Raw genomic sequence first — 15,836 nt, 5'->3', positions numbered from 1 at the left:
TGATTAACAGCCTGTCATGATTCTTAGCCAAGAAGGAGGGATATTTCCCCGAAAGAAAATCAGGATCCTTTTAGCAAAAGAGATGGCATATTTTCCCACACAGAACTATACTATGTATATGCTGAAGATTTCCAAATTTATTTCTTTCTGGTCCAGACCTCACCCCTGAACTATAGGTTCATATATCAAACAGCTTCCTTGACTCGTCTTATGGGCATCTTAATCTCATTGATATGGTTTGGCTCTGTTGTCCCCACCCAAATCTCATCTTGAATTGTACTCCCATAATTCCCACATGTTGTGGGAGGGACCCAGTGGGAGATAATTTGATCATGGGGGTGGTTTCCCCCATACTGTTCTCATGGTAGTGAATAAGTCTCACGAGATCTGATGGTTTTATCAGGGGTTTCCGCTTTTACATCTTCCCCATTTTCTCTTGCCACCACCATGTAAGAAGTGCATTTCACCTCCCACCATGATTCTGAGGCCTCCCCAGCCATGTGGAACTGTAAGTCCAATTAAACCTCTTTTTCTTCCCAGCCTCGGATATGTCTTTATCAGCAGCGTGAAAACAGACTACTACACTTACCCCGTCCAAAATGTATCTCTTGATTATGAGCATCACACCCCTACCCTATCCTATCCCCAACCTGTACTTTCTTTGCTTACAAGCAAGAAGAACTGGCACTGGCTAACTTAGGCAGGCAGAATGTGCTGGAAGGCTTTGGGACTTGCAGAATTGATGGCAGGCTGGAGTCCTGGACTTGGAACTAGGAAGCACAGCAACTGCCTTGCAAAAGAAAAAACTTGTTAGGAGCTCCTGGAGGGACTGAATTTTGTCCTTCTTCAGATTCACATTCCAGGAAAGGATTACCTGATTGGACTATCTCAATCATGTATGGCCTCTCGGCTTGACTATAACTCGTAAGAAAGAGGTGTTCCCGCTGGGCGCAGTGGCTCATGCCTGTAATCCTAGCACTTTGGGAGGCCGAGGTGGGCGGATCACCTGAGGTCAGGAGTTCAAGACCAGCCTGGCCAACATGGTGAAACCCCGTCTCTTTAAAAATACAAAAAATTAGCCAGATACAGTGGCGGGCGCCTGTAATCCCGGCTACTTGGGAGGCTAAGGCAGGAGAATTGCTTGAATCCGGGAGGCAGAGGTTGCAGTGAGCCGAGATTGCACCATTGTACTCCAGCCTGGGCGACAGAGCGAAACTCAGCTTCAAAAAAAAAAAAAAAAAAAAAAAAAGGAGGTGGTGTTCCCTAACAAGAAATGGGGGTGCTGTTAGGGAAATGGATGCTAGACATTCAAATACTCAACACATATCCCCTCTACACCCCGTTCTTCCCCCAACTCACTAGATGTCTTCTCCACTTGACACGTGGCTCAAGTAAAAAACCTAGCAGTGAGCCTGAGTTCCTCCCCTCCCCTCACCTCCACATCCAAGGTGTCAGCAAACCCTTACAGCTCTGCTTCAAAAAGGTATCCTAACAGTGTCTATTTCTGTCTCTTTCACCTCTACCTCCCTCATCCACACCATGACTTTCTCTCAGCTGGAATTCCATAATGGCCTCCAACTGATTTCTCTGCCTCCCTTTTTGCTCCATGCAGCAGCTAGGGTGATCATCTCAACAATACAAAACAAGTCCTGTCACCTCTGCTTAAAGCCCTTCAATGATATCTTATTGATCTTGCAATAACATCTAATCACAAGATGGTCCTATGACAAAGTGATTATGAACCGAGACTCTGAAGCCAAATTGCCTGGGTTCAAATCTACGTTCCACCCCTTACCAACTAGAGCTCCTTGGAAAAGTTATGTAGCCTCTCTGGGCCTCAGTGCCCTCATCTGAAGAGTGGGAATAATAATAGTATTTAATTATAGGGTTGCGTAATGATTAAATAACTAACCCATAAAAATTACTTGGAATAGCATCTGACACAAAGTAAGTGCTAAATAAACATTAGCTATTATCGTATAAAGACCCATTTGATCTGGTGCCTGTCCTCTCTCTGACTACATCTCCCTCTACTCTCCATTCTTTGTTTCCATGGTCCCACCAGACTGACACCCTGATTTTCTTAGAACATTCCAATTCTTTCTACCTCAACACCTTTACATTGCTCTTCTGTATGCCCACATGTTCTTCTACCAGATTTCACATGGAGCTTAAATACCACCTTTTCCAGACAGGCTTCACAGTATCTAAAGTCGCTCTTCCTCCCTGCCTTTATTACTCTGTCCCATCACCCTGTTCATAGACTTCAGTGTGCTTATAACATTGAAATGATCCAATTTATTGCTTTTCTATTTATTGTCTGTTTTCTTCTCGAGAATGTGAGTTCCATGAGAGGAGAAAGCTTGGCAGTCTTGTTCACAGCTCTTAAAAATATGCTTGGCACCTAATAGGCACTCAATAAATGCTTGTTGAATGAATTAATGAATTCCGGATGACTGAAGGATGAAATGTTTGCTAAATCAACGGATCAATCTTGTCATTGAACCACATACATTTCTGCTTGAAGAGTTCTAGCAACAGTGTGTTTCGAGCTATCACCATTATAAGAATAACTGGGGTGGTAACTTGAAGGGGTGGGTTACCCCTCCACACCTGTGGGTGTTTCTCATAAGGTGGAACGAGAGACTTGGAAAAGAAAAAGACACAGAGAAAGCATAGAGAAAGAAATAAGGGGACCCAGGGAACCAGCGTTCAGCATATGGAGGATCCCGCCAGCCTCTGAGTTCCCTTAGTATTTATTCATCATTCGTGGGTGTTTCTCTGAGAGGTGGATGTGTCAGGGTCACAAGACAATAGTGGGGAGAGGGTCAGCAGACAAACACATGAGGAAAGGTCTTTGCATCATAGACAAGGTAAAGAATCAAGTGCTGTGCTTTTAGATATGCATACACATAAACATCTCAATGCTTTACAAAGCAGTATTGCTGCCCGCATGTCCCACCTCCAGCCTGAAGGCGGTTTTTCCCTATCTCAGTAGATGGAACGTACAATTGGGTTTTATACCGAGACATTCCATTGCCCAGGGACGGGCAGGAGACAGATGCCTTCCTCTTGTCTCAACTGCAAGAGGCATGCCTTCCTCTTATACTAATCCTCCTCAGCACAGACCCTTTACGGGTGTCGGGCTGGGGGACAGTCAGGTCTTTCCCTTTCCATGAGGCCATATTTCAGACTATCACATGGGGAGAAACCTTGGACAATACCTGGCTTTCCTAGGCAGAGGACCCTGCGGACTTCCGCAGTTTTTGTGTCCCTGGGTACTTGAGATTAGGGAGTGGTGATGACTCTTAAGGAGCATGCTGCCTTCAAGCATCTGTTTAACAAAGCACATCTTGCACTGCCCTTAATCCATTTAACCCTGAGTTGATACAGCACATGTTTCAGAGAGCAGGGGGTTGGGGGTAAGGTCACAGATTAACAGAATCTCAAGGCAGACGAATTTTTCTTAGTACAGAACAAAATGAAGTCTCCTATGTCTACTTCTTTCTATACAGACACAGTAACAATCTGATCTCTCTTGCTTTTCCCCACAGTAACTCCCAGACACAAATTCTTTCCTGGATATAATTCTGCTGGTTTTGGGTTTCAGTGGGCTTCTACTTTTGCTGTTCTGTGACTGAGGCAGCTGTAGGACTGGGGAAGTGCGATGGACAGGGAGTCAGGAATCCTGGCTTCCCGTAGGGGATCTGATACTCAGTAGCTGTGTAACTGTGAGAAGTCATCATTTCTGTGAGCCTCAGTTTCCTTGTCTGTAATGTTGGGGATGAAATATAATGGCTTTCAAGGATATGGAGAAATTAGAACTCTTGTGCGTTACTGGTGGGAGTGAAAAACGGTGCCGCCACTGTGGAAGAGATTAGGGAGGTTCCTAAAAAATTTAAAAATAGAATTAGCATATAATCCAGTAATTCCGTCTCCAGGTATACACCCAAAAGAATTGAAAGGAGGGACTTGAACAGAAATTTGGACATCCATGTTTATAACGGCATTATTCACAAAATCCAAAAGGATAACTCAAATATTTATTAAAGAATAAGTGGATAAACAAAATACATACTTACATGTATGTACACACACACACAATGGAATATATTCAACCTTAAAAAGGGAAAAAAATTCTGACATAAGCTACAATATAGGCAAACCTCAAAAACATGCTAAGTGAAATAGGCCAGACACAAAAGGACAAATATTATGACTGCCCTTATCTGAGGTACAATTTGACTTTAGAGTAGCTAAATTCATAAAGAAAGAAAGCAAAATAATGGTTACCAGGGGCTGGGAGGAAAGAGGGAGTGGGGAGTTATTGTTTAATGGGTGTGAGGTTTCAGTGGCTGATGATGGAAGGGTTTTAGAGAGACGGATGATAGTGATGGTTGGGGGATGATGGAAGGGTTTTAGAGATGGATGGTGGTGATGGTTGGGGGATGATGGAAGGGTTTTAGAGATGGATGACAGTGATGGTTGGGGGATGATGGAAGGGTTTTAGAGATGGATGGTGGTGATGGTTGTACAACAAGTAGATATACTGAATGCCACTGAACTGTAAATTCCAAACGGTTAAAATGGTACATTTTATGTTATGGATATTTTACCACAATCGAAATATAATAATGCCCTTTTCTCGAGGTAGTTTCAAACACTAAGTGAGCTAATGTATGTCATCACCTACCATAGTTGGTATTCATACTTAAATTGGTGTGAAACTGTAAAAAGTGACTGTAGGCAGTGGTAAATAAGGAGAATCTTCTAATCTTGAAATATTTATCATCAGAGACATTATATGCACATAAGATGTAGTCAAGAGCATCCTGGAAAAAAAGCAATGATGGATGAAATGTGTGCCTGCCCGCCTTTACCAATATTTCATTCTACTTTAGCTTAACCCAGGGTAAGTGGAGGGAAGTCCTTCTCTGCAAATAAATGGATTGTTATCACTGTTTATTCTAAAGCAGGCTAACATATTTGGAGGCAAACTCAGTTTAAGAGTGGTGACAAAATGCCAGAGTGCCCCACACTCAGCAGCAGAAGCCTTCACCATTGTCTCCCATGGGTGATGGTGGTCACGGGGTCAGGACTGGACTCCTGTTGACTTTTCTCTGGGAATGTAGCTCTGCCCCGTACTCTTCTGTTATTCCTTGGCTCAGTAAGGAAACATCACACTCACCTAGCCCTTGAAGTTTAAGAAACCAATTCTTCACTCCAATGTGGGAAGTCTCGGGGTGTGAAGAGTTCACAGTTACATGATAATAGGGAATGTGAAGTTAGAGACCTGACACTTTACCCTCCAAGGTTTTCTTGACTCAGAGCCTCTCTCAGTTTCCCTACCAGCTTGACCTTTCTTGACCCCATTCTCCTGGTTCTTGAGAAAACCACATTCTTTCTGGCAGGTTCTAGCCCATGTCCTGGCTTAGAAAGCACTGCTCTTTGGTCAGCCTCCTGTGTACTGTTCAGAGCTGATTGCTCTGCCTCTTGGGCTCTTCCCAACTGGTCTGGTGTTTATATGTCCAACATTAACCCTTCAACGTCTCTCCTGCAGCACCCCGTGCCTTTATCATTTAAATAACTTCAGGTCTGCACGCCCTCCCAGCCCTGGCTTTTCCTCTCACAGTTTCACCCCTAATTACTTCTTTTGCTTGTTAGTTTGGGGATCAATTTCTCTGCCTTCTGGTTCATTTTTGCTGTTAACTTCTGTAAGGTAGTTGCTCTTGCAAGTTATAATGGATGCACAAAGAGAAGGGGAAGGACCTACCATGCGCAGTGGGTCATGCCTGTAATCCCAGCACTTTGGGAGACAGAGGCGGGTGGATCACCTGAGGCCAGGAGTTCAAGACCAGCCTGGCCAAAATGGCGAAACCCCGTCTCTACTAAAAATACAAAAATTAGCCAGGCGTGGTGGCACGTGCCTGTAATCCCAGCTACTCGGGAGGCTGAGGCAGGAGAATCGCTTCAACCTGGGAGGCGGAGGTTGCAGTGAGCCGAGATCGTGCCACTGCACTCCAGCCTGGGTGACAGAGTGAGACTCCATCTCAACAAAAAAAAAAAAAAAAAAAAAAAAGAAAAAAGAGAGAGAAGGGAAAGAACCCTAGTCATTCATGAATATAACCCATATGAGACAGAAGCCTCTCATGTCCCCATCTCAGGCTGTGTGAACACAGGCAAGAGAGCATCACTGGGTAAGAGCACAGGCGCTGGTGGTATCTATCACTCATAAACTGGGTAACCTCGGGTGTATTTCATAATCTCTCTGTGTCTCAGTTTTCCTGTCTGAAAGTGAGAATAATAGTAATGGTACCCATCTCGTGGGGCTTTTGTGAGGACTGAGTTAATATATTAAAAGTATGTAGAACAGGCAGGGCGCAGTGGCTTATGCCTGTAATCCCAGCACTTTGGGAGGCCAAGGCGGGCAGATAGCCTGAGGTCAGGAGTTTGAGACTAGTCTGGCCAACATGGTGAAACCTCATCTCTACTAAAAATATAAAAATTATCCAGGCGTGGTGGCAGGTGCCTGTAATCCCAGCTACTCGGGAGGCTGAGGCAGGAGAATTGCTTGAACCCGGGAGCTGGAGTTTGCAGTGAGCCGAGATCACACCATTGTACTCCAGCCTGGGCGACAAGAGTGAGACTTTGCCTAAAAAAACAAAACAAAACAAAAAAGTATGTAGAATGGAACTGGCATGTAGAAAGTTCTCAATAAATGATGGTTTCATTAAAAGTTTATGTAAATCTGTCTCTAATTTTCTTTTGAGAGAGTACCAGTGAAAGGGTAGGGTACTCTTTCACTTACATAGCACAAAACCGCTTGTATTGGGACTTTTTTGGTTGCAAATGACAGAAACCCAGTTTAAGCCATCTTAAGAAAAAAAAAAGTAGGAAGGAAAAGGGAGTCAATGGCTTCTGTCACTGGGGAAGATACTAGAGTTGCTGAAGGAAAAGTTTTAGGAATCATTGCTACAAAAACTGGGAAGAGACTCACTCCAGCTGGATTTTCTCTCTCCCATCTGCCTCTGTCTCTACTGCTTGTGTCTTGACAAAATTCTCTCCTATTGCAGATGGCCTAGACTTTTCTACATAGCAAGGAACATGTGTGCTGGCCAACCTAGCATAGCCGTGTCAGCAGAAGAAATGTTTCATCTATATGTAGATTAAATATGCCATGGCTTATCTGAACTAACACAGCATATAGATGAAACACATCCAACAACACAGTGTATTTACGGGGCATGGCGGGGGGAGACAGGGGGTCCAGGAAGGCGACTCTGAGGGTTTAGTGTGCCAGATGTTGATTAAAGAGTGTTCTTTCATTAAAAACCTGTAGAAAAGAGTAAACGGAAGCAGCACTGGGCAAAAGAGAAGTTGATCTGTAAATCAGGCCAGATGCTTTAAACCTTGGTCAAGACTACAGAAGCCCTGGTGCTAAAATGCTGTGTTAGAGATGCTTTACATTGAATCACAATGTTGGACGTGGAGTCTCACATTGGTTGATCCCCAGATGTGGGCTTTTCTCAAAAGGGCATAACCTTAAATAAAACCATTCTCTTGTTCTTCAGGGAGGCAGCCCCTGAAGGGACTCTTTGCTGACAGCACTACCTCAGCTGTGGCAATAAGTCCTTGATTGACATGGAATCTGGGTGTCAGTCACAGTGTCTATCACTGAGTAGAAATTAATTTCTTGCGCATCTAACAGTCCTGGCAGGTGTCCAGCTAGGCAAGTAGGCTCTCTTCCATGAAGTCATTCAAGGACTCAGGTTCAAATGTGGCTTCACCAAAACATAAGACCTCACTGCCATGTGCATCTTGCTGGCAGAGGATGAAGACACTTGGAGGATCGCACATAGGAGGATTTTATAGGCTGATTCTGAAAGGGGCCCATACTATTTCTATTCATATTTCATTGACATGGCAATGCTGAACTGCAAGGGAGGCCCTGTGCCCAGGAAGAAGAGGAAATGGATTTGAGTGAACAGCTATCAGTCTCCACCACAGATGCTTTTACTCCTCCTCTCTCACCCTCCGGCTTCCAATCCCAGACCTCCTCACTGTATGCAACCTCCTGGATAGTGGTTGCTTTTCTCATGAGCAGGAGCTTACTGGTGCTAAAATGACTTGTTAGAGATGTTTCGCATTGAACTGCAATAGCTGGACATGTAGTCTCATATTGGTGATTCACTCCTCATCCACTCCCAAATAGTGATGACTATGATTCTCTCATGACCCAGTCATGTCCCCCCAATTCTCTGGTTTGCTTTTCACTCTGAACACTCTGCCTTCTTCATAGCAGGATGTATCCCTTGATAACGCTTCTCCCATAAGCCTCCTCTCCTTAGAAGCTTTCCAATTGAGCAGATTCCTGCTATTCTCCTCTTCTCTCTTCCTCTCTCAAGTTAAGACATGGAACTCAAGCAGACATATGTATATCCTGTCCCCAGATCCTGAAGCTTTCCTTCCTCCTGACTGTGCTTAAGACATGAAACTGCAATGGGCTCCTCCTTATTTTTAGTTTTTATATTTGGTGTGTTTTGTCTTAGCATATTGTTCAACTGCTTTCTACATCTGGTTTTAAGGATCTAAGTGGCAGAAAATTTGAGAAGTCTTTGCACAGGACTTAAAAAGTAGTATGTATGTATTTAGGCATTGAGTAAGTCCCTCCCTCCCTTTTTCCCTACCTTTCTTCCTCTCTCCTCCCTGTAGCAGAGATAGTTAGCTAACTACCAAAGATTCATGCTCCCTTTCCATCGTGTAGAGTTGTTGCTCATCCAGGCCCTCCCACCTGCCTTCCTCACCACACCCCTATTTCTAACTGAGGCCATGTGACTAGCCAAGGAGTCATTTGTGTCATCTCTGAGCTAAGGTGGTGAGCATCTGCTGTGCCTTTCCTATGACATGTCTCATGTTTGCACTGTTTTTAGAAGCCACATGTTGAAGATGGTAGTGTCAAGAGGGAAGAAGGCTGGATCCCTGCATTACCACTTGGTGGAGAGCTGCCCAAGCAGGCACATCTGCTTTAGACTTTGCACAAGCCAAAAATAAACTGAGAGTGCCGGGCATGTTAGCTCACACCTGTAATCCTAGCACTTTACGAGGCTGAGGAGGGTGGATCACTCGAGGTCAGGAGTTCGAGCCAGCCTGGCCAACATGGCGAAACCCCATCTCTACTAAAAATACAAAATTTTTTGGGAGGCCAAGGCAGGCAGATCACCTGAGGTTGGGAGATCGAGATCAGACTGACCAACATGGAGAAACCCCATCTCTACTAAAAATACAAAATTAGCCGGGCGTGGTGGCACATGCCTGTAATCTCAGCCGAGACTGTGCCATTGCACTCCAGCCTGGGCAACAGAGCAAGACTGTCTCAAAAACAAAACAAAACAAAACAAAAAAACAAAGATAAATAAAACACAGTCCCTGAACTCAAGGAGTTCATAATCTAGAGGGTGAAATGGATGTATACTTACATATTTTTGTTACAATGTGTTAAATTCTATATTACAGATATATAGAGTATTATGGGAAGGCAGAGGAGGTAGTTTGCATGGGGACAGGAGTGTGGAAAGGATGACTGGAGGTCAGCAAGTGACTAACAGGTATTCCAAAGAGATGAGAATGAACTAAGGTGGAGGCAGGGAAATCAAGTTCATGGGTATATATGCGTGGTGGAGGGGAAAAGGGATGAGGGGACGACAAACTAGGGAACTTTTGTTAGGATGTGCTGCTCGTGGATTCTATTGGAAAGGAAGTTTATTGAGCGGGGATAATTAAAACAATCCTAAAATGTAATTAAATCTCTACTTAAAAGTAATAGTCTTCCTATGGGACCATGATACATCTGACTTCCCAGGGAAAAATATCTTTGGGACTCAACCTTGAAGGTTTATTTTCACATAATCTTTAAATTCTAATGAGTGCTTGATTCAAATGTAGCATGACTCTGCTTAAAGGGAATGATACTACTATTTCAGAGACAGACAATTTCCTGTTTTTCACTTCCTATGTGCTTAGTAAATCTGCTTTTTCTGAACCACCAACTGTGTCCTCTGCTTTCCAGAGAGTTCTGATAGCCAGTGGACAAAAGGTCATGCTGAAGTTCCAGTGATGGCATTACACCGAATCATACAGGATGGTCAGCATTCTACTATTTTGTATTTGAAATATGGCAGTTTCATAAGGTTCTGCCTAATATAACCACAGGTGGTAGTTTAAATTCTTTTTTTTTTTTTTTCCCGAGATGGAGTCTCACTCTGTCACTCATGCTGGAGTGCAGTGGTGTGATCTCGGCTCACTGCAGCCAAGGTTCCAGGTTCCAGTGATTCTCCTGCCTCAGCCACCTGAGTAGCTGGGATTACAGGCACACGCCGCCAGCGCTAATTTTTTGTTATGAGTAGAGATGGGGTTTCACCATGTTGGCCAAGCTGGTCTCGAACCCCTGACCTCAGGTGATCTGCCCACCTCAGCCTCCCAAAGTGCAGGGATTACAGGCATGAGCCACCGCGCGTGGCTGGTAGTTTAAATCCTTGATCCCAATTCTTCACTCCCTGTAGTAGCATATATCAGAACCCTCGTCACAGTGCCAACACAGGAGCAGTATACTTCTCTGCTCCTTGACTTTGGGTTCTGCCATGGATGTGCCTTGAGCAATGGAATATTAACAGATGGGATGAAAGAGGAGGCTTGCAATGTGCTTGTGCAGTTGGACTTTGCTCGTGCCTCTGTATCACTAGGAGCATATAGGTTCCTAGGTCATCCCTGCAATTTCATGCCTGGCCCAGAATGATGGAAGTTTTATCTCACCTGTAAAATGAGACCCAAGAGACCCAAGACAGGAATATTCCTTTTCCACCTCTCAAGATTGTCATCTGAATGTTGGCTGGAACTGAGGCAGCCATTTGAGACCATTACAAGAGCCTGCCTTGAAAAGACTAGCCATTGCACAGAGGGTGGCAGAGTGGCAAGATGAGAGAAACCCGTGTCCTGGTCATGCCACAGAGCTACTGACATTGCCTAAAACCACTCTGTCTCTACATTTCTTGCTATATGAAATAATAAAAGTTCTCATTTTTAAAGTCATCCCATTTGGATTTTCTTTTCCTTTTTTTTTTTGAGACAGGGTCTTCCTCTGTTGCCCATGCTGAAGTACAATGGTGCAGTCACGCCTCACTGCCGTCTTGACTTTCTGGGGCTCAAGCCATCCTCCCATCTCAGCATCCAGAGTAGCTGGGATTACAGGAATGCACCATCATACCTGGCTAATTGTTGTAGTTTTTGTGGAGATGAGGTTTTGCTCTATTGCCCAGACTGATCTTGAACTCCTGGGCTCAAGCGATCTTCTTACCTTGGCCTCCCAAAGTGCTGGGATTACAGGTGTGCACCACCATGCCCAGCCTGGATTTTCTATTAACAGCTATTTGTAGCATCCCAATGGATCGCTCAGGAATCATACACATCATGACTTTCAATTGTTAGAGATGTTTAAAGGTGTAAAAAGTCATACATGAAAAATTTAAAAATTAAATAATTATCTCCACCTTACAGATGGAGTAAGATTTGTTCAGATGATGCTAGAAAATGCCCTTCGAAGGCTGGATCAAGTCTGACTTCTTTTGACCTGAACAGATTATTTTGGTTTACCATCAAACTGTTTTGTGTTATTTCCATTCTTTTGAAGTGCAATTTCCTTGAATGAAGGAAAATGTCTACAGGTATAGATATTGTGTATTACATATTTTCTTGGTCAGGGGTTTACAAACAAAGCTAATTCATTATTAATGTCCAGGCACAGCTCTCACTCTTCTGTTAGTCACTGTAGGAAAAACGCAACACTGCATAGTTGAAGGAATAGCATTTTTGGAGTTCATTAGTCCTGAGGTCAAGCCTTGGCTATCTGGGCAATCATGTGCAAATCACTTAACGCTCTTAAGCCTCAGTCTCCTCATCTGTGAAATAGGGATAATGATATGAACTTCAAATTTGAGGAGTGAAGTATAAAGTGTCTGACACATAATAGGGCTCTGTAAATGATCATTGCCTTCCTCTTCCCCAGCTCCCAGAAAAAACGCATCTTTGGTTTTAAAGATTACTAGGCTAAAAACTCATGAGTGATTGGGCTTGGAAAAACCCATGTCATACTGCTAAAGTCAGGAACAATCATTTTAGAAAATTAGAAATAAGACAGGGCTGTCTTCCTGGAATGTACCATGTGTTCTCAGAAAGAAAGCCAAGATATTAATAGAAGGCAGTATTAAAGATACCCTCACCTCATTCCCTCAACTCATGTATTTATTTTTATTATAAAATATATGGCAAGCAAGATATCTTTGAATAGGGCAAGTTATTTTTATTTTAATTTTTTTATTTTCATATTTTTTCTTTTGAGATGGAGTCTTGCTTTGTCACCTAGGCTGGAGTGCAGTGGTACGATCTCGGCTCACTGCAACCTCTGCCTCCTGGGTTCAAGTGATTTTCCAGCCTCAGCCTCCCGAGTAGCTGGGACTACAGGCACTTGCAACCATGTGCAGCTAATTTTTGTATTTTCAGTAGAGACGGGGTTTCACCATGTTGGCCAGGCTGGTCTCGAACTACTGACCTCAAGTGATCTGCCAACCTCAGCCTCCCAAAGTGCTAAGATTACAGGAGTGAGCCACCACGCCCAGCCTAGTTATTTTTAGGTTCTTCTTCCATTCAAACTCAGGAGCTATATTTCCTTTTCTCCTTACTAAATGCCATTTTCTCCATGATGTCTCTCTCCCTGTTAGGATAAGATTGTTTTCGGCTGTCTGGAATTTGGTAACGTCAGTTCTCCCAGGCAGGGCGTGTGGGTGTGTGCATGTGTGTGTATGTGTGTGTATCTTTTTCTAACGGTGACAGTTCAAGGCTTTCTGAAGGAATCCAAGCTGCATGAACCAAATCAAAATTTCGTATCCCCTGTGAAATCCTTGACATTGACTCCTGTTGGTTTCTTTGTACCTTGTCTTCCTCCCCCAGTAGTGCCTGAACATCAGGGATCTCCCTGGGGCTGCATGAGCTGATGCTCTGGTCAACAGTTTAGGCAGCTCATGATGTTGGGTGCGTAGTTCACTTGGAATGAGGACTCTGGATGAAGAATAGATTTGAGATAGATTCATCAACTCATAGCTTTTTTATTTTATTTGTTTGTTTGTTTGTTTGTTTTGAGACAGTCTCGTTCTGTTGCCCAGGCTGGAGTGCAGTGATGTGATCACAGCTCACTGCAGGCTCAACCTCCTAGGCTCAAGTAATTCTCACACCTCAGCCTCCCACATCCCTGGGATTACAAGCATGAGCCACCGTGCCCAGCAGACTTTTTACAGAGGGCACAACTACATAGATCACTCATCATGCATTCACCGTGTGTCAATGACCATTCTAGGCAATGGGGATACAGCAGTGAGTAAAATCCTAACTTCAGGAACTTACATTCTAGGGAAGAGAGACATGATAAATAAAGAAAATAAATAAGAGATATTGTATATGGGCTCTGGAAAACAAATTAAGCAGGAAAGAAGGCCATTTTATTCAGATTAGTTGGGAAAGCCTCCCCACAGTAATGTTTGAGAAAAAACTTGAGGGGATGAGATCTAGGGACAGGGACTCTAGGCAGAAGAAACAGTAAGCACAAAAGCCTTGATGCCTAGAGGCTGGTGAGGCTGAAGCCGAGTGGGCAAGGGGTATCACTAGATGGAATCAGGGAGGGAATGTGGTCCAGATGGGTGGACTTGGGCTTTTACTCTGAGTAGAATGAGAAGCTGTTGGCGGATTTTGACCAGTGGAATGACATGATATGACATGTTAAAAAACATCCCCCTGGCCACTGTGGTGGGAATAGATTGCAAAGGAGCAAGAGTAGAAGCAAGGAGAACATTGCAATCATCCAAGTGAGACATAAGGATGTTCTGGACCAGAGTGGAGCCAGTAGGGGTAGGGAAAAGTACAGCCATTCCAGATTACATTTTGAAGGTAGAACCAACAGATTTTCTTACTGAAGCAGGCATGGGGTATGTGAGCAATACAGGGTGAAGCATGACTCCAACACTTTTGGCTTGAGCCACTGGAAGGATGGAGCTGAGATCCACTGAATGAAGGACTGTGGCTGGAACAGGATATGGGGGAAAGAGCAGAAGCTCAGTTTGGGATGAGTTTGAGATGCCTTTAGACACCCAAGTGGGGATATTGGGTGGGCAGCTGCTTGTATGGATCTGGAGTACAAAGGTCCTGAATATAAAGCACTCAGCCCAGGGCTCAAAGCAGAGCGATGCTCAATGAGTTGCAGCTCCCTTCTGTTTCCACATCCCTGACTCCCAAATTTTGTTCATGGAAACTCATAGAAGAGAAGACTCCCAAGTCAGTATTGATCTATATTATTATGTTTCTTCTCCTTACCTATAGCAGCCTGGAGCTGCTTTATAGAAATAAATGACTTGATCCAAGGACCAAGTTGGTTTCCTTAACCTCAGCTTTGTAAAGAATATGACATAGGCTGGGTGTAATGGCTCACACTGGTAATCCCAGCACTTTGGGAGCCCAACGCGGGTGGATCACCTGAGGTCAGGAGTTCGAGACCAGCATGGCCAACACAGTGAAAGCCAGTCTGTACTAACGAAGTTTAAAAAACAAATTAGCTGGGCATGGTGGTGCACACCTGTAATCCCAGCTACTTTGGGAGGCTGAGGCAGAAGAATTGCTTGAAGCTGGGAGCTGGAGTTTGCAGTGAGCTGAGATGATGCCACTGCACTCCAGCCTAGGCAACAGAGTGAATTCTGTCTCAAAAAAAAAAAAAAAAAAAAGGCATAATTATGGACACAATTCTTCTCCTTTCTTCTTTCCAAGGGAGTAGCCAGGAAAAAAATTCAGTGCTTTTACTCAGTGCTCTTCATATGTTTTTTTCTCTTGCCCTTAAAACATGCACCTTGTGCCAGGGGAATGGTTTCCTCTCTGGATCCCTCAAAACAGCTCCAATTAATACTTTTCTTATTTACTCCAATTAATATTTTTGGTTTTTTCTCTCCTGCCCCGGAATAATCTTCCTCTTTGTCCTTACCTTTCTCCAATTCTCCTATCTCCCTTCTAATTCTCCCTAAACCTTGGATCTAGTCATCCCACTGGACACCCCATTTTCACAACTTTCTGGTATATTGAGTCCTGGTTTCCTTGGACAAGTTGATGAGAGATTGTTTTTGAAATTCTTCTGCAATTAGCTCCTGAAGGAATTGGGGCTGGAGGAGCCTCAGATGGTCCAATGACTTCTGGGTGATCAAGGGGGTTGTAAGAGACTTTCTTGTGTTTCAGTTTCCAGGGATAGTATGCACCCCTACCCTGTAGGTCCTTTTAGCTTGCAGAAGGTAGCCATGAACCAAGAGGTGCCCATCATTCCACCCGGAGCAAGCATCTTGCCTGCGTTTACTTTGGGGTAAAAAGTTTTATCAGGGGGTCAGCTCCTGGAGTTTCAGGCTCTGAAGCTAGTCCTTGAAGATTGGGGAAAATTACCTAGTGAAGGAGAGGAGGAGGTGAGGGAACAGCTTCTGGAAGCAGCAAAACCTTCTTAGCTTTTGACTTCTCCTCCTGTCTACGCAACAGGGAGAGGGGCTGTGCACGGTTCAGGCCCCTTGGCTGGTCTCCCCATTTTCACGTTTGGTGCTGTCTCAGCAAAGTTTTTGTTTTCTAGGATCGGCTGTAAACAGGAGACACACCATGTTTCCTGTATGGCTTGTTGGCTTTTATATGACAGGTGTGTCTCGTGGCAGGAACAACAGCTCAAGTGTGGCCGAGTCTCATCAAGAGGGCTTCTCTGCTCAGTTGTCCCTTCT

The sequence above is a fragment of the Gorilla gorilla genome, chromosome 10 (genome assembly GCF_029281585.2).
Source record: "Gorilla gorilla gorilla isolate KB3781 chromosome 10, NHGRI_mGorGor1-v2.1_pri, whole genome shotgun sequence".
NCBI classification, from domain to species: domain Eukaryota; kingdom Metazoa; phylum Chordata; class Mammalia; order Primates; family Hominidae; genus Gorilla; species Gorilla gorilla.
The sequence above is the reverse complement of the archived record's forward strand: the minus strand, read 5'-3'. Positions refer to the sequence as shown.